Genomic DNA, 23,835 nt, shown 5'->3' on the forward strand with positions numbered 1-23,835 from the left:
GAGTGATGGCAATAAGGAGAAACCTCCAGTTCTTCAGTTGCTCATTATTTTTTATACATACACAGGCTGTTCTCTGAAACTTCTCTAGCTCTGTCATAGCCTTTCTCTCAAGGGAAGTATTCTAGTTCTTTTTTGCAGAGTCCTCATCATGTCCAGATAGTGCTGAGAAATCCAGAGTCTTTACATCAGTGTTCCCCAATCTGTACCTCCCAAATATGCAGGGACATCTCTGCTGGGACATCTGCTGAGGATCAGTGTGATGTAATGGTTAAGGGTTAGATTAGGACTGAGGAGACATAGTCAGTGGAAACTCACTGGGTGACGTTGGCCAGTCTCATTCACTCAGTCCAACCTACCTCATAGGGTTCTTGCTGTGGCAAGACATAAATCTAACAAACAACAACAACTAACAACTCTAAGAACTGGTTCTTAGTATCAGTTATGCTGCATGGAAATTTTGGGAGTTGTAACACTCACCCATCCGGGAAGTGGCAGATAAAGAAAAGTTAAAGGACTGTTGTGAATCAGAGGGCACTTCCATACCACTAGTATTTCTGCTCTTCAGTCCTCCAAGGCAATGGTCATGATTATCTACTAAACTACCACCCTAAAATTTGGAGGTTGAATTTTATGGCAGAAGAAAGGAGAGTTCTTACCAATGGAGGCTGGAGATGGGTGAAGCAAGAGTTCCCACCAATGGAAAAACAGGCTATCTTGAAACTTTGCAGAACTTCAAGAAAAAGGAGCTTTATTATGATAGTGTATGCACAACAATAGAGACAGTCACAAACAAGCTCAGCTCACTGATGGATTCTTTTTATGATCAGTGAATATCTTAGCTCATGTCCTCTTAGTCCTAATTCAATGAGTCAAACCACCTTTGAGATGAAGGATAGTTTTGTAGGGATTTACTGTTAGCCCTGACCAAAAAGGCCTGAAGGCCATGGATTAAGGTGCCATATGCTCTTGAAGTCTCGGCCTCCCTGTGGCACTCTGCACAACACCTTCTTTTAACGTATTGCATTCTTCTGAGGCTAACCAGCTGGAAATTTCCCTATTCAGGAGGCCATTCCATTTAATCCTTGATCTCCCCCCATCAACAATTGTTAGAAGAGGGTCTTAGGAGGTTGAACAGGAGGGCATCCTGTCAGCCCCATCCTATGCTTCATCACTGGCTGTATCATTTGCTCAGTTATCTGCTTTATCTGCCTGCTCGATCACTCATGCTTTTCTTGTTGTATTATTTTCTCACACTTATTCTCTTGCTTTGTTAAAAAGAAAAATAGCTGCCCAAAGACTGTTGACAGGCACTGGTAGGTAGATGACACCTTCAGCCATTGCTGAATACTGAATACTGAACACTGCCTGTTGGTGGGGCCATTTATCTTATTGTGTAGTTAGAGAGTCTGCAAATGTATAATCAGATGCCTAGTGTCTGATCTCTCGTGCTGCCCAACATAAAATGGCCATGCCCCCTCAACTGGAGAGAAGGGGGCATATCCACCACAGCCAAGGTTGGCCAGTAGGAGCTGACCAAATCCCAGCCCCAGCCATGTCTTCACCATGTCACTACCAAGTGTCACAATCATGGATAGAGCAAGGGCTATGTTGGGAGAAGATGGGAAATACTACATTAACCCCAACTATGGCTTGGAAATGTGATGAAAGCTGAGTTATGAGGACATGTCCATAAGAAATGGTTAGTGAGGAATTTTCAAGGTACAGTTAGTGGGACATGCAGCTGAGCCCAAAGAAAGCCTTCTAGATTCTCAAAACAAACTAGGGGGAAAAAGTGGTCTCACCCACTGCAGCACTTCCATCTTAACTGTCAAGGCTATTCATACTTCCATCAGTCCATTTCACCAGATACTTAGAACTACGAGGAGCAGCAGCAGAGCAAGGTTTCAGAAAGACATTATTCCAGCCCTACCTATAAATGATAGAACTAAAGTTCTATCACTGAGCTACACAGGCTTCTAATAGCCAATCCATGAAAACAATGAGACAATGTTCCTAACCATTTCCAGAGGAGAGAGGCACTTATCCAGCCATTAAACTGACTGTTTGAAATAGGCATCAGAAAGGCATTTGGACCTTCTAATTTGCTGGCTTGGTAGCTTTGGGATTCCAAAGCTGGAATAATACATGCTAACGAATTGCTGCTGCTGAATTTAATTGGAAAAAGCAGAGGCTTAATTTTTAGAGGGATGGTGGGAGCAAGCAGAGAGTTCTGCTTTAACAGTTGGCATCTTAAATGAATTTCCATCGATAATTGAAAATCCTTACATAGGAACTGCACAGGACCCAGTTATACCCTGAGGCAAATGAAGAAAACAGTGGGAATGCCATCTTATACATTGTGCAGAATCGTAGCAATAAACAGTGGAACACTTGTTTTTATCAAGATACTAAAATAGAATCATGAACTTGGATGCTGTCTTTGGATTAAAATGGTGGGATGAGGTTAAAATATATTATAAGAGGTAAAGCAGTGTTGTCCAAACTTGGCCACTTTAAGATGAGGCTGGGGAATTCTGGGAGTTGAAGTCCACTCATCTTAAAGTGGCCAAGTTTGGACAACACTGAGGTAAAGGAAGGATGATATTGTTACTCAGATTCTCAGGCTTAAAAATATACAGATAGCCTTCACTTAACGATCACGGCTGGGAACCAGAATTTCCATTGCTAAGCGATGCAGAGATGTCACATGACCCCATCGCTTAGAGACCACAGTCCCGGCACTCCTGGTTGCTGTCATTAACTGGGAATTGCAGGTCATTAAGTGGAGGAAGTCCCAGGTAGCAAGTGTGGGGGTGCCACAGGAGGGTTATGGGAGGCCCTGGGAGGCCCAGCGCAGGCCGCGTGTGAGTTGGGGGCGTGCTGCAGCGTGGTGCAAAGCCACAGCCACCACAGCCTGGCCCAGCAGCATGGCACAAAGCTGCCGTGCTGCAGGAAGCCTCAGCCACCCCAGCCTGGCCTAGCAGCGCTTACCACTGCAGGGGCGCTGCAACTCCCCCCCCCATCTCCTCCCCCATCTATGCTCTTTTGGCCACCCTGCACAGCAGCATTCGGCAGTGGCAGCACTGGGGCTGGGGCTGAAGTAGGGGCCCGGGGCCTTCAGCAGTCTCAGCCAGCTGCCACCGCCCCCGGCCTCTACTTCAGTCCCAGCCCCACCACTGCCATTGAAAAATGCCGCCTCACCACTGCGCAAAGCCCCAGTTGCCCCACCACCCTGCACTCCACAGGCTCTGCCGCACCCAGCTGACCTTCGCTGTTTTCCTCCCCCTGCTGATGAGGCACACCCAGCCTCACCCTACAGTATGCAGGACAGCTGCTGGCTGCACCAGGCCTTCTTCCCAAGGCCACTCATGCCATTCTCCAAGCTGTTTGCGCCATTCCTTCTCCAGTTCACAGACTGTGATGGAATAGAATTATGAAGGCCAGGCTCAGGGAGAAAAACATTTTCTTAGCTCGCTGGAGGAGCGTGGGAGATACAAAAGGATGAGACTGGCACCTCCCTGAGGAATTCACAATGTTGTGGCTGGCTGACTTGGGAGCTGGGGTTTCAGTTTGGGAAGATTGATGTCAGGCCTAGCCCAAGGAACTCCAAGAGACAATGCAAATTCACTTCAGCTATGTTTATTAGCTACAACCACCAGCAAGAATCTTCCCAGACTGAAACTCCAGTTCCCAAGTCAGCCAGCCACAACATTGTGAATTCCTCAGGGAGGTGCCAGTCTCATCCTCTTGTATCTCCCACGCTCCTCCAGCGAGCTAAGAAAATGTTTTTCTCCCTGAGCCTGGCCTTCATAATTCCATTCCATCACACAGACATAACTTTAGACACAGGTCATGAATCCATTTTTCAGTACCATCATAATTTCGAACAGTCGCTAAACGAATGATCATTAAGTGAGGTCTACCTGTATGCTTGAAATTCAGTTCTGAACATGGAAATTCAATTTGAATTTTTAAAAACACATTGAAATAAACTACTCAAGTTACTGATAAACAAACCTACTTTTTCTCCAGACAACTCAGATTGCCTCTTTCCTACCACCTCCACCACTACTGCTCTCACAGCACCCTGGAGACATACATGAGGCTGAGAAGTAGAAAGTGACTCAATGTGCTTTAATGACTAAAAGGAGATCTGAACTGATGTCTTGCTAGTTATATTTCAGCAAGTTCATGTTTAATCTAATGTAGGGTACAAAACTGTGAATGTGGTGATAAATTGAAAGCTGTTCTTTGCATTCTTCCCAACCTAACAGAAAAAGAATTACGTGAAGGGATGCAGGTCTCTGCCTCTCTGTCCATAATCAGGAGAACACTCTGAAAACAGGTTCAAATTTGGTGGAGCGTGAGAAGCTAGGAAAAGAAAGATGGCGTTCACCAAGATTAAGCCAGTGGTTGAGAAAAATCCATCCAGAAAAATCCCCCCATGCATACCTATGCAGTTGGGGAGTGGCTTCGCAGGTTGTTGACTTTTCCGTTCCAAGCCGGTTCCTTCCGCCTGGTCATGCGGCTCAAGGCGGAGCTTCCATTAAGGGAATGGATGGAGTTCCAGATGCCATGTGCTGAAGGCTTTCCGTATGCAGCTCACCCTGGGCTTCCCAGAGCCCTCAAACACACACACACATACAAGCAGAGAGGAAAGCAGAAACAATACACAAAGACAATACACATACACACCCACTGCTTAATTTGGGGGAGAAAATGCAACAGATGCAGACGCAACATGTGGGGAGAGCAGAAACACCCACACAAATATATGTACACGTCCAGATTAGACACTGGGGAGAAGGCGTACACACAGAAGGACAGAAACACACACACAGGAGACACATATATACATATCCTAATTAGACCCTGGGGAGAAGGGGTTGGTTTGTTTGTTTGGCGCCTTAAAGTCAGTCTTGTCTCCTGGCAACTGCCCGGACCAGTCCCTGCATTTTTCTTGGCGAGGTTTTTCAGAAGTGCCTTGCCCTTGCCTGCTTCCTAGGGCTGAGAGAGAGAGTGACTGGCCCAGGGTCACCCAGCTGGCTTCGTACCTAAAGCGGGACTAGAATTCAGTCACCCAGTTTCTAGCCCGATGCCTTAACCACTACACCAAACTGGCTCTCTCAGAAGGTTCATACATAGAAATAAGTCCATGCAGAGGCAACCCGTGGAAAGAGGAGAAACACACACAAACCCAGGATCTTTCAACAGAGGAAAACAAACACCTCCTTTGGCCCTTGTTGGTTAAGGTATTGGAAACAATTCCAGAAGCCATGTCCTGCTTCTGGAATTTTTATTACAATTTTAACTATTGTGTAGCAAGAGTCAGTTGAAATGAGTGTATTGATTGTCCTTAAACAAAAAACAAAAAACAAAACAAAGGATTAAACTTACCCTCCAGAGGGCTTCTCAAGTATTCAGGCAAAAGTACATTTGATTATTTGATGATGTAGCGTGTCATAAAAACACAGCCAGGATGGAGCAAGGGGTGATAGACAGCATAGCTCATTCCAATTTTTCTGATTTACAGGACAGAACAAATGGCACTCAGAGACTTTTGCAGGATGGACGTGCACATTTCCCAACAACTTTTATGCAATTTACACAGCTCCATCTGTAGCTGCCCTCAAATCTTCAGCCAGTCAAAGTTAAAGCCATTGAACTCAAAGCCTGATTAAAGAGGGAGAAGATGGATTTTACCATCCCCTTTTTGGCCAACGTTCCAGGTCACCCCCTGCACTGTGGAGACAGAAACGCATATTTGTTATTGTGTGTACTCACAGCAGGGAGCTGAAGCCAATCCCCAAATCCAGGGATATATGCTTGCTGAAATTCATCACATGCATTAAGTTAAAGAAATCTTTAATGGTGACCTATAACTTGAGTCCCCATCACATTTCCTCTGACACTGCAGTCAAGGCCCAAGCGTGTGAATCTTGCAACTTTGGGATCTGATAACTGCCAAGAATGGGAGCCTTTTAGCTTCAGGCTTACATTTTGCCTAATACCTTATGATTCTCCCTTAGCAGAGGAAGATGACCCACTACACATCATAGATGTTGAGCTTTAACTGGTCCATCACAAAGCCAATGGCAAGGCAGTTGGATCCCAGGACATGTGAAGGAAAGGAGAATTCCTAACCTAACCTTTCCACCCTATCCCATGTTGTCCAAGACAGAAATGGCCACTTAAGAAAACTCTCATGCAGAAATGGTCTAAAAAGATAGTGGTAGGAGGCAAGAAACTAAGGAAGAAGTCTGCATTTTGTTCAGTGAAGCTCATGATGTATAAAAAACTGAAATATCCAAGCTCTATCTGATAAACAGCAACCTGTACACTGTGATTAATGTATGTACTACATGGGTCAGGAGCTCAAGGATCTCAAGATGCTGTCAGAGGACCTCTAACATATAAATTGCCCACTCATCTACTGTCCCTCTTTGGACTACCATAGTTAAAGGAAAATTATGTTTCAAATAACTGAATCTTAAACTGGAACTGCAAGTTAAAAACTCAAGCGTATTTGGGTTACAGTTTAATCAAAATCAATATAGGAAAATGGGAACATTAAATTATATTATTTTCTCATTCGAGCCCAGCACCTGGCTCAAATTTTGATCCACAACTTGGGGGTTCCTCCACTTTTCCCCACTGCTGCTACTATTTATCATCAGAGTCCCAAACAAGTAGCAGGGAAATAATGTTTGCTAAAATCTTAGTGGACTGTCATCCTTGGCTGATGGATATATTCAGCTGAATATATTCCAAATGACACAGATCCAGCTTAAACTGAATGGGGAGAATTCTGTTTAGCTCAGGGGTTTCTATAAAGATCTGTCCCCAGAGACTGATCAACTCATTCCATTTTCTTAAACATTGCTGGTCCCAGAGGAGGTGAAGGAGAAATGGAAAGTGAAATTGAAGAATTTACTGTAGCATTCTGAGTTTGCTTTCACCTTCCTGACAGAGAAGGCTTATATTTCAGTCCTGATGCTGTAGGAAAGCATTTTGGCCTATTTATTGAACCAGACTCTTCCTTCCTTGCCTTCAATATACTGTAAATGAATTAAGCAGGAATGAGAAAAAGCACCCAAGAGCATATGATAGAGTTAGCTCTGCTAAGGCTAAACAGATCTGGGTCTGGATACTTTCTGGATGACTGATAGATGAGATTTCTATCATAACATGTTGTTCTGAGCTTGCTGGAGAAAAAGTGGGATGGAATTAAAATCAATACACATTCAGAATCAAATCCCATTATGCATGAGAATCTGAAAACTTTTTCCACAGATACACAAAATGCTTTGTGCACTATAAATAATTCTGAAATCTTTAAGATCAGATTAAGTGTCCATTTTATAACATAAAGCCAGCTGATAGATTTTCCTTACAAAAACATCACAATCGTCTTAGGTTTCCATTAGCATGAAATATGCTACTAGCTTACAAACTATAATTCTCTCTACTTAACTGAGGTTCATTTCAATAATCCTCTTAGGCTGCAATCCCATGTTCTCTGGGAAGACATCCCGAGGACCATAGGACTGATTTATTTTATTTTTTTACTTTTCCTGAGCTACACTGAGATCAGTAGAGGATCTTTGATCCTAAAGGGGAGGAATTGATATTTTAAAAACCTTCTTATATACACATTCCCTAGCTTATTCTTTGCAAGGCTGGGTTTTTGACCTGCGATGGGGGCCAAAAGGAAGCCTCCCAGTGGATCCACTGGAATTGTCATTTCCCTAACTCCCATACCCTCTTACCCACTTAGAGAAGATTTTACACCAGCCTGAAACTGACAGGAGGGATATCTAAGTACCCATTCAAGGAGGGAGCTCACCGTGTGAGTTTGAACCAATCACTTTCTTTCAGTTCAACCCATCCCACATTTTTTTATTATTATTATTATTTGCGGATTATAGTCAGGGGACCATATAGTGATCAGGAGCTCAAAGAAAGGCAGGACAGAAATATGGAGGAGAAGATTTTGATTGCAGCTTTATTTGTAAAGAAATCTTTTCAAATCAAGAATGATGAGCGCTTAGGGCTATTAAAAGTTCATCCAACTCTGCTCTTCTGTTTTTAAACAAAACTCAAAATAACCCAATCAGCTCTGGAAGATATTTATCTCTGCAGCCTATTGTTTCACACTTTCAAAGAAGGATCTTTCATATCCTCCCTTGGGAAACACTGTTTATTTCCCAGCCATTCTAAAGATTTCAATAATCTCCCTAGGTTTCTTAATATATCTCTTCTTTTTTAGCTTAAGACATTCCAGCCGTGTGGATGTGTGTATTATTGTTCATTCTATAGTATGCAAAAGACTGGTCCTTTCCCACCCAAGCAGAGAGACCAACAGTATTCATGCTTTCTAGAGACTGAATTCAGCAATGGCAAGAAATCAGTTTCCTCAGGTCAGTTACTCAGAAATGCTAGGCCTCAAGGAAACAGAGAACAGCTTTCTATGAGGCTACGAGTAGATGCAGCAGCCCCGAGGCTCCCCTTGTGCTGTCCTCCAAAAGACTCTACCCAGATACATATTTTTGAAAGTGAAAGTGGGACTGAGATTAGCAGAAGCACAGAATTTGGCTTTCCAAAAACAATAATAAATGGGCACCTCAGTCTATAACCAAGATAAGATGGCTATAATGTTGATAGAATAGAACAGAACAGAACAGAACAGAACAGAACAGAATAGCACAGCTTTATTGTCGTTCCACTATACACTATACACCAAGTGCATAATAAAATGAAATTCTGTTGCAGTTGGCTCACAATTACAATCATACACTAAAATACAACCCAGATACCATAGTTACTATAAAATATACATTCTATACACATTTGACATTAAAGATGATTTGGTGAACTATGGTGGTGAAGATCATGTGAGTGTATCTTGATGGAGTTCCATTCCCTCCTAAATCAGATATTGGCAGACTGATTTAAAGTAAGGTGGTGGATTTTTCTCCCATTTTTAAAGTCTTAAGGTCACTGAGATTGAGAAACACTGGCCTAAATGATTATTTTCTACTGCTATCTTATGATTGTATGTGTTCTTTGACTACTATTTATTGTTATGTTTATTGTCAGAGTAGGCTGCCCTAAACAGTAAAATGTAATATATGAGCAGCATCAAAAATAAATTGAGGGTTGGACCAACCCTCCCCAACTTTTGCTGCCAGTTCTGTTGGGTGTAGAGGAGTGTTTCTCAACCTTGGCAGCTTTAAGATGTGTGGACTTTAATTCCCAGAATTCCCTAGCCACTCTTATGGACTTGGAATTACAAATTTGAATTAATTAGAATTCTTCCTGTGGGAAATGGCGATTGAGTTCTTTTAAGAGGAAATATGATAATAGGACCCTGAAGGTTTGACACTACAGGGAGCTAGAGGACAATAAATTTGTTTCATTAACAAAGAAAGAATGGAGCACCCAACTTTAATGGGCGTTTTTTAATATTGGTCTTTAAAATTACTTGATATGAGTCAGATCATGTGTCAATGAAGTTACAGAAGAAGATCAAGCTACAACAGATAAGTTTAAAATTAATTTGAATGTGGATTTAATTGTGTCAAGCAATGAGAAGGATATGGAGAAAGACACACTGGATTTTAAAACGAAACTGATGGATATTTCACTGCTTAAGGGAGATGTTCCCTTACTAAACCAGAAAAGCACCTTGGCTAACTTTTTTTACTGGATTTACAAAAGAGGTCAGTCTTGAAGAACTTTATGAGAAGTGATTTAAAAAGGACAAACTTTACTTACTGGATGTACAAAATTAATTCAGGAAAGGAATACAGGGTTGGCTTATTTGATCAAAGTTAAAATAGAAAATTAGTTATATTTGGTTTCTCTTACTGGACTTTTATTGATAAAGAACAAGCAATAGGGCTCTTGGACTTTGTTTTTTAATTAAAAGATGTTATCGGGTGAAGAGAGTATATGTTATATTAAGAGATGGTGATAAGCTATTAAAATTGTTTTTACTTGCTGTGTTGAAGGGGGAAGTTAATTCTCTTTTTTTCTTTTTTTTCTTTTTTCTTTTTTTCTTTTCTACACTTCTTTCATTTTTTGTAATTTTCTTTTTGTATTCCTATATTTTTTGTAGTTTGTATTTATTTTTATTCTTTCTATTTGTAACTCTTAATAAAATTATTTGGAAAAAAAGAAATACGTTGCACATTTACAGTGGATATAAAACAGTGGTAAAAATTACTCTTCAATCTTTGGGGCAAGTTTAACCTAATTAAAATGAACATAGTCTCCAGACTGATGTATATTTTAAGAGGAACTCCAATGCTAATTCCTGTTAGATATTTTATAGAGATTGATGAATTACTGAGAAAATTTTCTGGCAAGACAAGGTCCCTTGAGTCTCTTTGGCCAAACTGAGGGTGTCTTATGATGATAGTGGCTTTAATTGCCAATTTTTTCATTACACTTTTATTTTAATATCCATGTTTATGTGGAATTGGACTGTTTTGCACTCTTTTAGTGAGTCAGTGGATGACTATTTGAAATCTTGAAATCTTGTCAAAAAGAAAAATATATATACAGCTTCTCTTGGACTTGGGGATAAAATTATTAAAAAGGCATTTGCTTTGCTACATTTTTATGCTGAACTCCAGGATTGTCTGAAGAATACACTGGAGCTACTGAAGAGAAAAGCAGGGCTTAAAGGAGTCAAATGTACATGGATAATAGTCAGTGCCAGAAACAGCTGGAAATCATAAGCTGTGCTGTGCATCTGAGCATCCCTGATGCGACATCTTTAACACTGCTTGCTGTGCCAAGGATCAGCTGCCTTAACGGTTGAAGGAATAAATCTGAAAGCAAGTGAATGAAACATTTGGAAAAGAGCAAATGGGTTGGAAGGAGCCAATGTAATGAAAAGGGAGGATGGAAACAGGCCTAGGGTTGCTTGAAATACCCACACAAGATAGATATCAGAATGGTATATACGGTCCACCTTCCCTTAAGCTCTCACAGCAGAAAGGCACAAATGTTACATTATATCATGCCTCCATGTACAGGGTTTTACGTGACTCTCATCCCTCTTCTTGGAGGAGAGGGGAAATTACTCTGTTTTTACACAGTGTATATTATATATCCTGCATAGTGTTTTCAATGAAACCACCCAAGACAGGAGATCGAAGACCCACAAGTTCCTTTAACCCATGAATGCTTGTAAAAAATCTGCTTGCACAATATCAAGGAACATGTTGTCATTTAGTCATAGTGAAGAGCAGGAATGGACAGCCTTTTTCAGATCACAGGCTGCATGACTTTGAATGGCCTGCTAGGGGCTACACTAGGGCTACTGTATCTGGGCTGCAAAATTCCAGAGGTCTACTAGATGGCAGCAGAAGGCCAGAGTTTTCTGTATCTCTCTGCTGCCATCTTATGGTAGTTCTGGTTAATTAATTCACCATAATAAGCATTCACATTAATTAAATACCATCAATATATTTACACTATATTACAGTGTTTCTCGGCCTTAGCAACTTTAAGATGAGTGGACTTCAACTCCCAGAATTCCCCAGCCAGCCATGCTGGCTGGAGAATTCTGGGAGTTGAAGTCCACCCATCTTAAAGTTGCCAAGGAGAAGAAACACTGCTATATTATGTCCTCCTTCTATCATATTGACAGTTACAATTCAGCAGCAATTTTGAAACAAACTCTGAGGTCCCCAGCCTTTGGGAGCCAAATGGAATCCTTTGGCCATGAGTTGTGAATCCCTGATATAAACCCTCCTTCCTCAATCAGGTGTACTTCAGTTGAGTTGAGAGTATAACTCCAAGAATTCACAGGCAGCATAGAGATGCCCCTCCATTGTCACCTATCTGGCAGCTATTCCATCAGGATGCACAGCAGAAGGAAAAGGGAGGGTGGCTTCTGTTGTGCCTTTTGATGGAATGCCCCATCCATCACACAATCTAAAATGTTTTCATCCCAGCTGGTCACTGGTGCCACCACAGCCACCTATTCTTCCATGACTTGTGCCATCTCTTATCTTTGTATGTCATGTCTTTTAGATTTTAAGCCTGAGGACAGTGGCTACCTCTGTTTTCTTTTCCTTTCTTTTCTTTTCTTTTTTCGTAATAATTTTATTAAAGTTTACAAGTACAAAGATAAAAGACTAATACAAACTAAGAAAAATATAAAAAGTGAAGAAAAGAGAAAGAAAAGTGCAAAGAAAGAGGAGAAAGGAAAGGAAAAAGGAAAAAACTAAGAAAAAGAGATATATAAAAAGAATGACTCCCCCTTCCTCCAGACAAGTATAAACAACTTCTGTAACTTAACACCTTCTCTAGTATTTCAATTTAAAAAAAAGATACCCTCTTCCCATATCTCATCTCTTATCAATAAACAAATTGTGAAAACTCATCATTCAGTCCTATTCAGCAAAAGTCCATTAAGAGCTACCAAAAATAATATATATATTTTAATCTTAATCAAATAAATCCATTTTGTATTCCAACATCACTTTCTGTGAGAATAAAGCAAAAGAAATCTCACCCCATTTATAAACACATTTTTAAAGCCTCATCATTTAGTCCTAGTCAAAAATAAATTCCATTAATAACTACCAGAAACCACAATATCTATATTTTAACCCTGGTCAGATAATTCCTTTTATATTCCTTCTGTTTACTTTTAAAGAGCTTGATCTTTAATCTCATCAAATAATATCCCACAAGTTGATTTCTTATTTTTTCTTTGTCTCCTCTCAGAAACAGCTTCAGTAGTTTAACGCATCCCTTTTGTAAATCCAAGATAAGAAGGCTATCCAAGTCACTTTTCTGATTTATTATTTGTATGTTCCCTTTAGTTATTAAAACATCAGCCAGTTTCATTTATAAATACATTGTGGCATCTTTTTCCATATCACTCTTATAGTCTGTCATTTTTAAATCCATTTTCAAATCCACTTTTTTTTTTTCATATCACTCTTGTAGTCTGGCATTTTAAAAAATCTATTTTCAAATCCACATTCAAGTCAGCCTCAGTCTATTTTGTCCAGTAAAATCTGTTCCTCTTCTGTAGCCTCTGTTAGATCCATTGTTACAGCGGCAGACAATCTTGAAAGTAATTTCTGAATATATTGTTCCCAGATAGCCTTAATTTCTTCTATAGTCTGATAATATTCCTCCATTGTATTAATAGGTCTCTTTAACTGTAATCTTTAGTTCTCTCTGATTCCCTTTAGTCAACCTTCAAAGTCCCTTCTTATCATATGTTTATTTTCCAGTCAGAAAAACTTTCCCACAGGAGGATTTCTTACAGTTAATTTCAAAATCTTCATATATCCTTTTATAACATTTTAAACAACCCATGGGAAATATTCTTTCAAATCCATCTGGCTCCTTAACTTTCCAAAATCAACATTCTAGTCCCTCTTTTGCTGTTTTCCAAAAATTAAATTTTTTCTTTTTAATTCTTAAACTTATATGAATATGCCTTATAGGCAGGATGATTTTCCTCTGGCTCCCAGAAGTCTCAAACCCACTGGAGATCTATGATCTAACAGAGGCTACAGAAGAGGAACAGATTTTACTGGACAAAATAGACTGAGGCTGACTTGAATGTGGATTTGAAAATAGATTTTTTAAAAATGCCAGACTACAAGAGTGATATGAAAAAAAAAAAGTGGATTTGAAAATGGATTTAAAAATGACAGACTATAAGAGTGATATGGAAAAGGATGCCACAATGTATTTACAAATGAAAATCCTGGATCCTGGATAGAAGGAAGCTCTCCCAGCGTAATGAAACTTGCCCTTCAGAAGGTTCCAAGAGATCAATAACGAGCAATTTCCTAAGATAATTAAGAGAGGAAGTGGGCGAACCCAGTATCCTTTTAAAGGTGCAGCTTAGGCGGGATGATTTTCCTCTGGCTCCCAGAAGTCTCCAACCCACTGGAGATCACTATTTTATGATTTCTTCACAGGGAACCTCTGTATGAAGCAAACTTGTGGATGATCCTAGTGCTCTCCTTAACCTGGAGAGGGGTTCTGAGGAGCCAATCCATTCACTGGCTCCTATTTCCACCATGGTCGTCAGCTCCACTCTCGCAGAGCCATTTTCAGTCTGCTATTGCTTCCCCGGAAATCCAAGACAGTGACTCTCTCAGGACTGATCTTTGCAAGCTGCTCTGGGAGCCATTTTGGCTAAAATGTAGTGCTTTAAACAAACAACGTTTGCTTAAACACAGACGAAATGGCTGGGTCAGCTACCTTTTATCCCTATTCTGAGTACAATCTAGCAAGCTCACTCTGCGTGAAGGTCAGTTGTGTGCAAGTTTGTGGCAGAATGCAAGAGAAGCGAGAAAAAGAGGTCTGCAAATGTTACTCTGATCTGTTACAGAATGGACTAGATGTTTCACTGCTTGGAATGATATGATGTTCCACCATCCAAAATGATTCTGGAGAAGAGAGCAAAGTTCCTTGGGAAAGAAAGGACAATGACTCAGCAGTCAGATAGTTTATTGAAGCTCAGTAGTGGAGGATGCTCAAATAAGTACAGAATTTGCCAAAGGAAGTTTTCTAGAAAATATAGCCTCCACAATCAGATATGTATAGATAGGAAAATGTGTTCCCCAACCTCTTTATATTGCCTAGGAAAAGGGTAGAAGTGTATGCTGGCTGACAAAGATGAGATGAGATGAGATGAGATGAGATGAGATGAGATGAGATGAGATGAGATGAGATGAGATGAGATGAGATGAGATTGTGTGTGTGTGTGTGTGTGTGAGAGAGAGAGAGAGAAAGAGAGAGAAAGAGAGAGAGAGAGAGAGGAAACACACAATGTCTGCTTTGTTTTAAACTTGATTTGTGGGTTTTTTGTAAGTCCTAGCACATTATGCAAGCCCCCTGTTTGTGGTTCAGTATATTCTACAAACCCAGAAAATGTTTTACAGTAATTCAATCAACAGGGCATTTATGTCTGGTAAATGTCCAGTAAACGCAATCTCTTTTTCTCACTCACGAGGTGACGTTAATTAAGTGGTAACACTATTTTCTTTTGTCACACTGATGGTCAGATAAGGAGGGTTTCAAAAATGGAAATTAGCCCCACATTCCTATCAAAAGAACAACAGAAAACGAGCAGGAGAAAAAGAAAGAAAATGGATGGCATAGTGAACGTTGAATTAAATAAGTACTAATGAATTCAGCCACATCAAGTGGAATGAAGCCCGCTACATCATTCTGTGCTCAGTTCTATAGCTCATTCCTCTTTGCTTTTTCAGGGCTGGGCGAGCTGCAAGCAAGGTTTGTGGAGCCCCTGAGAGTTGCCATCTGTCAGGGTGGGTGTGTTGATTGGTTTCACAAGACACAAGTTACCTGCATCTGAATTCAACCTAAGATAATGGAAAGCTTCTGGCAGGTCACAAGATGGCGCCACACTTCTGCCGTATCTCACTGGAGCAGGCAGGCAGATGAGGATTGTCGGTCTGTATCGGGCTTGTTGATTGCGAAAAGCAGCTGCTTTAGAAAAGGCTGCACCCAGGCAGCAAAGCTGCATTCATGGAGCTTTTAAAAGACAGTCAGCGGGAAGAGTTGGAAGAGAAGAATTAGGCCCAATTGGCTTGGGGCAGGCATCCAAACTGAACTTTTCCAGCCTCCACTTGAACACATCCATGAAGGAAGCCTCTGAGTAATTGGATCCAGTGTCAAATTGCTCTTATGGTTAGAAAGAGGGTTTTTTTCCCTCGGATTCTGCCAGAATTAGCCTTCCTATAACTCAAACCCATTACTGTATTCCAGGTCCTGCAGTCAGGAAAGACCTTGATCTTCTTCTCATTTCAGTTTTTGAAGAACGCTTATCCTCACTGAGTCATCTTTTCCAAGGCTAAGCATGACCAGCTCCATCAATCTCTCCTGATACACCTTCATTTCTAGTCACTTGATCCTCCTGCTGCCCTTCTCTAAACCTGTTCTGGTTTGTCAGAATCTGTCTTAAAGTGTCTGGACACCATATTTAAGATGCTGCCTGTCCAACACAAACCAAAATAGAACTGTTACATTCCACTATTTTTGGTTGATGCAACCTGATATAAATTCTCTTCCAGAACTTAAGATCAGAAGATGCTGCTTTATTCACTCTGGCTGGACAAGCTGCATGGCCAAATGCCCCTCTGTATAGAGAATCATTCAGTATAAAAATGCCCTGCACCCCTTAATGCTGATTGCCTAGATTCCTTCAGTTTACTGCATCCATATCAAATGCACATTGTCAACATACCTCCAGTGGAGACCAGCACAATGCCCTGAATACTGGGTGTATATGTACATGTATGTGTGTATGGGTCCTGCAGTCAGGTACACGATGTAATATTTGGCTCACTCATCTGGCATAGAATTCAGTGACTGTCCCTGGAAAACTTTAGTTCAGTTTTGTTTGTTCCTAGCTCTCTTCAGGCAGGCACAGTTCCAGATATATTTTTTTTCATCTCTATTGTATATATACCACAATTCCACAGAAGTACGTAAAGTTACTTGATGCAGAACTGCATAAAGAATTCAGAGAGCAATAAACATTGTCCATCTTTTTTCCTTCCTTCCTTCCTTCCTTCCTTCCTTCCTTCCTTCCTTCCTTCCTTCCTTCCTTCCTTCCTTCCTTCCTTCCTTCCTTCCTTCCTTCCTTCCTTCCTTCCCCGCCTGCCCGCCTCCCTCCCTCCCTGCCACCCATAGACCTTAAGGCTGTGTAAATTTCCTGGAAAGTGTCTTGGTGATGCTCATTATCTTATACAGAATTATTCCATTGGTTATTTTAACCCAATATTGTCAGTATTGGCTGAAAGCAGCTCTCCAAAGTTTTAGACAGGAAGTCTTTGGGGCAAACTCTTTGCTGCATAGCTCATTGCCTTTACTCCACAATTAGTGTATCCAAAATAAAAGATGTCACAGAATAAAAGTCAACCAGAATAAATTATATACAGTATGGAGGAAAAGCATGCATACTAGCATAATATTTACATTAGTGCTTTCCTTGCACAGAATTTGGATTGCCTTAGAGTAGAATTTCAGGGTGGATTTATTGATTGTGCAGAATATTCACACAATCCTACCTATATAAAATTAGAAAAATATTTTCCCTAAAATTTAGTAGCCTGCTGCCAGCCAGAAGAGTCAGCAGCAGGTGTCACACTTTGGGGCATTTCCCATTTGCACATTCCCACAGTATAGAGATGACCTCACAATAGCTTCTTTCTGTTGTGGCCCCTTCATCTTACCCCCGGCTGATGAGTGAGACAGGCTTCAGTTGTCCTTGAGTGCCCTGGTGTTAATGTTCCTTATCCAATCCCATCCAAGAGCATACTCAAGGTCAGAGCCTTTCACAGGATCTGCAGCTTTCATCAAAATGAGGAAAGGAACAGCTCAGTGACACAATTCTTACAGCACAGTGGGGCAACCTGCTTTCATCATTCTCCCCACCCCATCTTGCAGACACTTCTATTCCAGGTGTGTAAAAATCCAATTGGATTTTTGGAAGGAAGTCAACTGGATAGCATAACTTGAAGCAGAGGGAATAGAGGAGAATAGGAGACAGCAAAAGTCACACCAGTGTAGTTTTCTGCCAACGCAAGGATGGGTGGAGATCACTTCAACTCTGCAGCAGAAAAAGGGAATTTAAGAAGAGACTGGAAAACAAGGAGGCAAGAGTTCATTCTTTTTTATCCATGTTGGCAGCTATTGAAGCAATTGGTTTTCCTGAAAGAGGGTTTCCCTGAGCCTCTCCTGGTTGATCCTTTGGGTTTTCAGAGCTATCAGAGGACACTCCAAGGACTCTTGTCTGCCAAGGGGACTGGGGCAAAGGGAGACCAGGGTCCCCTTGCTTCTCAGAATGGAAGAGAACAGCATTGAGAGGCGAGCCAAGGCCAAGAAGATGCCACTCTCTGCCCTTTGCACTGGCTTATATTTACCATTGCAATGGCAGCTGTTTTATTCATCCAGCATTTGGCAAACACTGATTCTGTCTGCTTTCTCTTCCCCAGTCTGCACATGAATCCTGCCATGCCCAAGGCCAACCAACCATGTAATGGCAGGGAGAGACTCGGGGGTGCCTTGCTGAGCCAAACAGCTGACATTCTGCACTTGTCCTGAATGGAGGCCTCCTTCCCTGCAGAGCTGTGGGACGGAGGGGATCTTGCCAGCTCCCTGCCAGTTAATGACTGACTGATCGTGGCATGCCATTTGGTGCTTGGCTGTCTTGGTGAGTTTCTTGACACCTGCAATGAAAAGGGTACCACTGTGGCTGGGAACCCAGCCAAGCTATCCTGGAGATGAACAAATGTCAACCCAATTATGCAGGATGGGGTAAAGAGGGGCCACTCTCCCTGATGAAGAGGCAACTGTAGGGATCCCAAATGAATGTGAAATGTCTCTTTAAAACAGCTTTTAGAGGCCAAGTTTCAAGTATGATTTATATATTGGTTAGGTCTTCCCTCCAGGAGCTCAAGGAGTGTACATGACACTCTTTCTTCCCATTTTCCCCCACACCATCCCTATGAAGTAGATTGAGCTCAGAGACAGTAATTGTAGAAAATAAGGAAGATGACCTTGATGGAGATATGCAAGAACCATTACTTAGGCAAAGGGGGCTGAGGCATTTTTTAAATCCAGAACTACAAGATAACATTTGGAAGTGGCTCAGGCAGACACCTCCCTAATTCACTGAACTGGGAGGAGGAGGAGGAGGAGGAGGAGGAGGAGGAGGAGGAAGGGAAGAGGGGGGACAACACAATTAGACTTGCAAGATTCTGTTATTATAGCCAATCTCAATAAAAGGAGTTTTAGCCTTCCTGTGATGTTGATTTCCTGGTCCAGTCTACCTAGTGGGGCTGACTGTAACTGATCCAAAGCCACCCAGTGAGATTTCATGGCTATGGGTTGATTTAAACTTTGTGGATCTCCTTTGTCCATCATCTAACCACTGCATTACACTATCAAACCTATCATCTTGAACCAGGAAGAGTTAACAATTGAACTTTGGGTCTTGTGAAGGAAAGGTGAGGAACTGGAGCTCAAATATGGCTGAAGTACATATCAAACACTCTGATCACTGGCCATGCCTACTAGGATTCCTGAATAAACAAAGTTGTCAGCACTGAAAAAACACTCTTTTCTTTTACGCAATGTGTTATCTATAACATACAGTCTCATGGGAGAACAGAAAAAATAAAGGGTGTGACATTCAAGCCAGTTTCCTGGGAACCTGACATTCCTTTCTCAGCATCCCTGCAAGGTAGATTGGGCTGAAATGGAATGACTGCTTCAAAGTCACCAAGTGAGCTCAACTGAAGATTTGACACTGGATATCTCCATTACACCACAGTAGCTCTTTTAATAGGACCCCATCAGATTTTCATGACTTTGTTTTCTTTATTTGCTCACATGTGCATGAGATTATTTAGCATTTCCTTGGAACTTCTGTTAAATCTACTCATCCTGAGTTTGTCTGTGAAATCTCTGATTCCCGGATAACTTCTTCCAACCTTTGTTCTTCTGAATGCTTTGGGCTTCCTATCCTCCCTGAAGACTGCCACGCAGACTAGCTTCAAGGCATTTGCAGTGTATTGGGCTACGAAAGATGGCTTTGGCTGACCTAGGCAAACCCCCAAAGGCTTCTGCCACTGCAGCATAAAAGACGTGCTGAAATAGAAAGAAAAAGTGCAAAGTGACTGGCTAATATTTCTTCTTTAACACAAGCACAAAATGTACAGAAATTCTCTTGTCCTCTATCTCATTCCACCTGACCAGGTGGATCAGTGCAAAGATTTAGACATCCCTAACGCTGAGCTGTTTTCTGGGAGCAGCCTCGTCCAGGGAAGCATTTGCAGGAGAAAACTGGCAAGCATGCAGTCTATGCTTCACTTTTCCTCTCTTTTTCAACATTATCCTGCAAACTCCACCCACCCTCAGCCTTATTTTAATAATCCATATCCCCCATTCAAGTTCTGAAATTAAATATAAAACACTATTTAAATATAAAATATTAAATGTTTTTTCTGGGGAAAAAACAGATTTTTGGGAGAGGGGTGGATTTGTGGAAGACTTAAACATCCTTCCCCCTTGTTGATTGTCTCCTTTGAATGCTTCCCCTATATTCTTGGCATTTCAGCCCATCTAACGCCTCCCTCACCACGTCTACAGAGAAAATGCCCCCCCCAAAAAAGCTTTGCATACCAAGTATAAAGTTGCCTGAATTTAAAACAATGAATCGGGGGAAAAACTGAGACACCTTGATCAAGAAGCCAGTCCTATGCAAGGCACCCTAATTTGCTTTCCCATGAAGTATTGTTCCCCTTCACGATCACCACCACTCACAGAAACTGAACAAGGAGATGCTTCCCAGAGCACGATGGTGCATTGAGCAAGGCTGCCAAGCAATTCTAGAAGCCCAGCCAGAAAACAGAGGTGACTCCATTATCTGAAAAAGAATCTCCTGTCTCTTCTTGTTCTTGATTCTACCTTCACATTCCAGGATGTCAGATCTATCTAAAATAGGTTCCTTCTGGTTTATTACAAGCCAGCCAGCCAGCCAGCCAGCCAGAAATTGCAGTTTCAGCTGCCATGAGGCAATGCTTGGCATTGTCATAAATGGCAAAGGGAAGCAGCATTCCTGGCAAGAAATAAAGGGTCACCTACTTCACTGCCTGACTGCTGGTAAAAGCAGACACAATGCATAAGTGACAGGTCAGTGATGCTGCTTTCTGGTGACTCCTACCCCCACGGGCAGATTTCAATCTTCCCAATTGAATCAGGATTCAGAGACCTCATTGTATAATTGTTGTTGCTGTTGTGTGTTAAATTTGTATGCCACCCAACTCTCAATGACTCTGGGCAGCTCACAACAATAAAAAAAATTACAATCAAATCAATAAAAGATAGAAGATAAAAGATGGCAAGCGTGACAGGTGGATTGAAGCGAGAGGTCTCAATCACCCTTGCCAAAGGTCTGGGTGAAGAGCCAGGTCTTCACGGCTCTTTTAAACAACAGCAGAATGGGGGCCATCCAGATCTCTGGGGGAATCTCATTCCAGGGGGCAGGCGCTGCTACAGAGAAGGCACCCTTCCAAGGTCCTGAGAGATGTCATTGTTTAATGAAAGGAGTCTGGAGCTCACCAACTCTATAGGATTGAATTAAGGAATTAAGACATCAAAAGCTTGGCAAGGGAAGGAGAAAGAAATAGTGCTTAGAGATATGGACTGTGCTAAATCATAATTTGCTTCACTATGGTTATATAAACTACAGTTGGCTGACTTCAGACAACACATTAAGCCACAAACCACACTATGGAAATCACAACGGTTGAGTCTATACATTATGTCAAAACTAGTTTAATCACATGATGTCTTGGTGTAATGTGTAGGGTTACCAACTCTGGGCTGCAAATCCAGATGCCTAGATGGCAACAAGAAATTGTTGTTGTTGTTTTATTATATTATTGTAAAACACAAGCAGTACCTAATACTATTTGGATACAGTGGTATTTATGCAGTATTGACTAGAGAGTATTAACACTCTAAAGTTTAGATAACTTAAACCTTTAAAGATAAAGAAAAAGACATGTATATCAATATTAACTGTGATTTGTAAAATGTCAACGTTGAGAAGCACAACGTTGTTTAAATTTTCACCCAAAGCTAAATGTGGCATTCATAACAACTCCACAATACATCAAACAATACATTATACAATAGAGGTTTCGCCTTCACTCTCTCCTGCAATTTAGTGGTCGTCAGAGTTCTGCAGCCCAGATCTGGTAGCTCTATTTAAAACTCCAGGGGCACAGAAGACATTTCCCCCTCCTGGCCAGTTGCACAGTGTCTGTGGCCTTGCTGGCTACCTGCTGCTCGCTCTTCCATCAGAAGAGGCTCAAGGCTGCAAAAGCAAAGCGGTTGTCAAATGGCAGAGGCTGGGCCTGCAAGAAACACTCTGTTTGTCAAACAATAATACCAGAAGCTCCTCTTAGTCCCTGTGCAAAGATTTCTATGGACCTTTGTGCCTTCTTGCAGGTTAACAGCGGGTTTTCCCCTCTGTAAATCGATATATTGGAAAACATAAACAGGCAGTTCTCAAGGGAGTAAGAAAATGAGATAAACTCAGCGGGAGCCACTGTTTCTTCAGCTCCTCTCATGAACCACTTACGTATCATCAGGAAACAGTTCTCTTTAGATGTTTCAGAAGCCACGTTGGAAGCTCATGATGTCAGCAGTATTCAAGGTGCAAAAGTTTCATTGTTTTATAGGTCCTTGCTGCAAAGAAGGAAGTCATTTGCTCTGTCTTAACTTTTTATTGGCCTCTATCTCTGCTTTCCAATGGCCAGAAAGCTTTTCGTAGGCCACAGCAGCCTGTCTTCTTTCACACTAAACTAAGCTCACATGCTGGTTCAACACAATGTGAGAACCAAGGTTTGTCTGGGCCTGTCGTATAAACTATGTCAGTCACTATAATATGAAGCTATAACATGATTTGTTTGAGCTTGGCATGTTACAGGAACACAGGGTTCTGTTTTGTTAACCCCATATAGGGTTTAGCATGTTGTGTAGCCTGCCTGTTGATGCAGCCAATTTTCTATTCCTAGAGCTTTGCTATTTGATCAGAGGTTCTGAAAGGTTTGTTCTTTTTTTTTTACTAACAAATTTGGAAACCTGAAAAATACTTTGAAACCCCCTGATCTAGTCCAATATCTTCTTTTGTACAGCAACCAGCAAGAGATGCTGGCCCCTGTACAAAACAGATTTTAAGGCTAGCAGAAGAAAATGGAGGCAGAGCCATTTAATCCACAGCTGGTTATCTACAATCTAAGAAAACAAAAAGGCCAATGAAAAGAATGTTGAGCATTTAAAAAAAAAATTATATGAATAAAAACTGTAACAAATGTCTTGCATTGAATTTCTGTATCTATATCTATCAAAGCTAGAGACAGTGTATTCATAGAAAGAAGCAAAATTATATCAACGTAGTATTCCAGAACCCTAAATCCAGGCAGCCTAATTTGCATGTTAGGCAAATTAAACCCATTTGCATTTTTTAAAATCTTTTTTAAAAATCCCAGGGCAATTCACTGAACAATAATAAAATCACAACCAAAACATTAAGTCAACACCTGAGACAAATTAAGAACTCATAAATGAAAATACAGTTTGGTTTTATAAAATGGAATACCTGTCAACTTTTGAGGTGGAACATATTTTTGCATATTATAGAAATGCATAATGGAGAATTGGAAGTAAAAGAGAAGCTGCTTTTCCCCTATAGCAGTGTTGTCCAAACTTGGCCACTTTAAGATGAGTGGACTTCAACTCCCAGAATTCCCCAGCCAGCCATGGGGGCTGGCTGGGAGTTGAAGTCCACTCATCTTAAAGTGGCCAAGTTTGGACAACACTGCCTTATAGTATAAGGGAATTTCCCAGAAGATGCTGTCACACAAAAATCAGTTAATGATCTTGGTTGAGACATTTAGGATTAAAAATTCACCTTGAAATCAACTTAAATCCCATCTTTCTGATTCTGGGATAATGGGAAGTAAATTATTAATATCTCCAGCATAAAAAATGAATGGCCATCACAAAATCTGCATGTAACTGTGCCTTGTAAGTTAGCGATTGTAAGCAAGGAGCATGGCAGGGGTCACGTACAGTCAGCATGACCTACCTGTAAATTCCTACCCAAATGAATGACACATTAGGATTCACCCAAGGGCTCCACTGCATGGCCTGGGCAGTCCCTGGGGCAAGGTATCAGGTCCTTCCTTGCTGACTGAGGGGTAAGGTGTCATCAGTAAATGTTCTTTCTGTGCTTCTCATTTAAGT

This window comes from Python bivittatus, unplaced genomic scaffold (assembly GCF_059951505.1).
Source record: "Python bivittatus isolate LINGU-HERP-01145 unplaced genomic scaffold, Pbiv_v1 ctg000220_np1212, whole genome shotgun sequence".
NCBI classification, from domain to species: Eukaryota; Metazoa; Chordata; class Lepidosauria; order Squamata; family Pythonidae; genus Python; species Python bivittatus.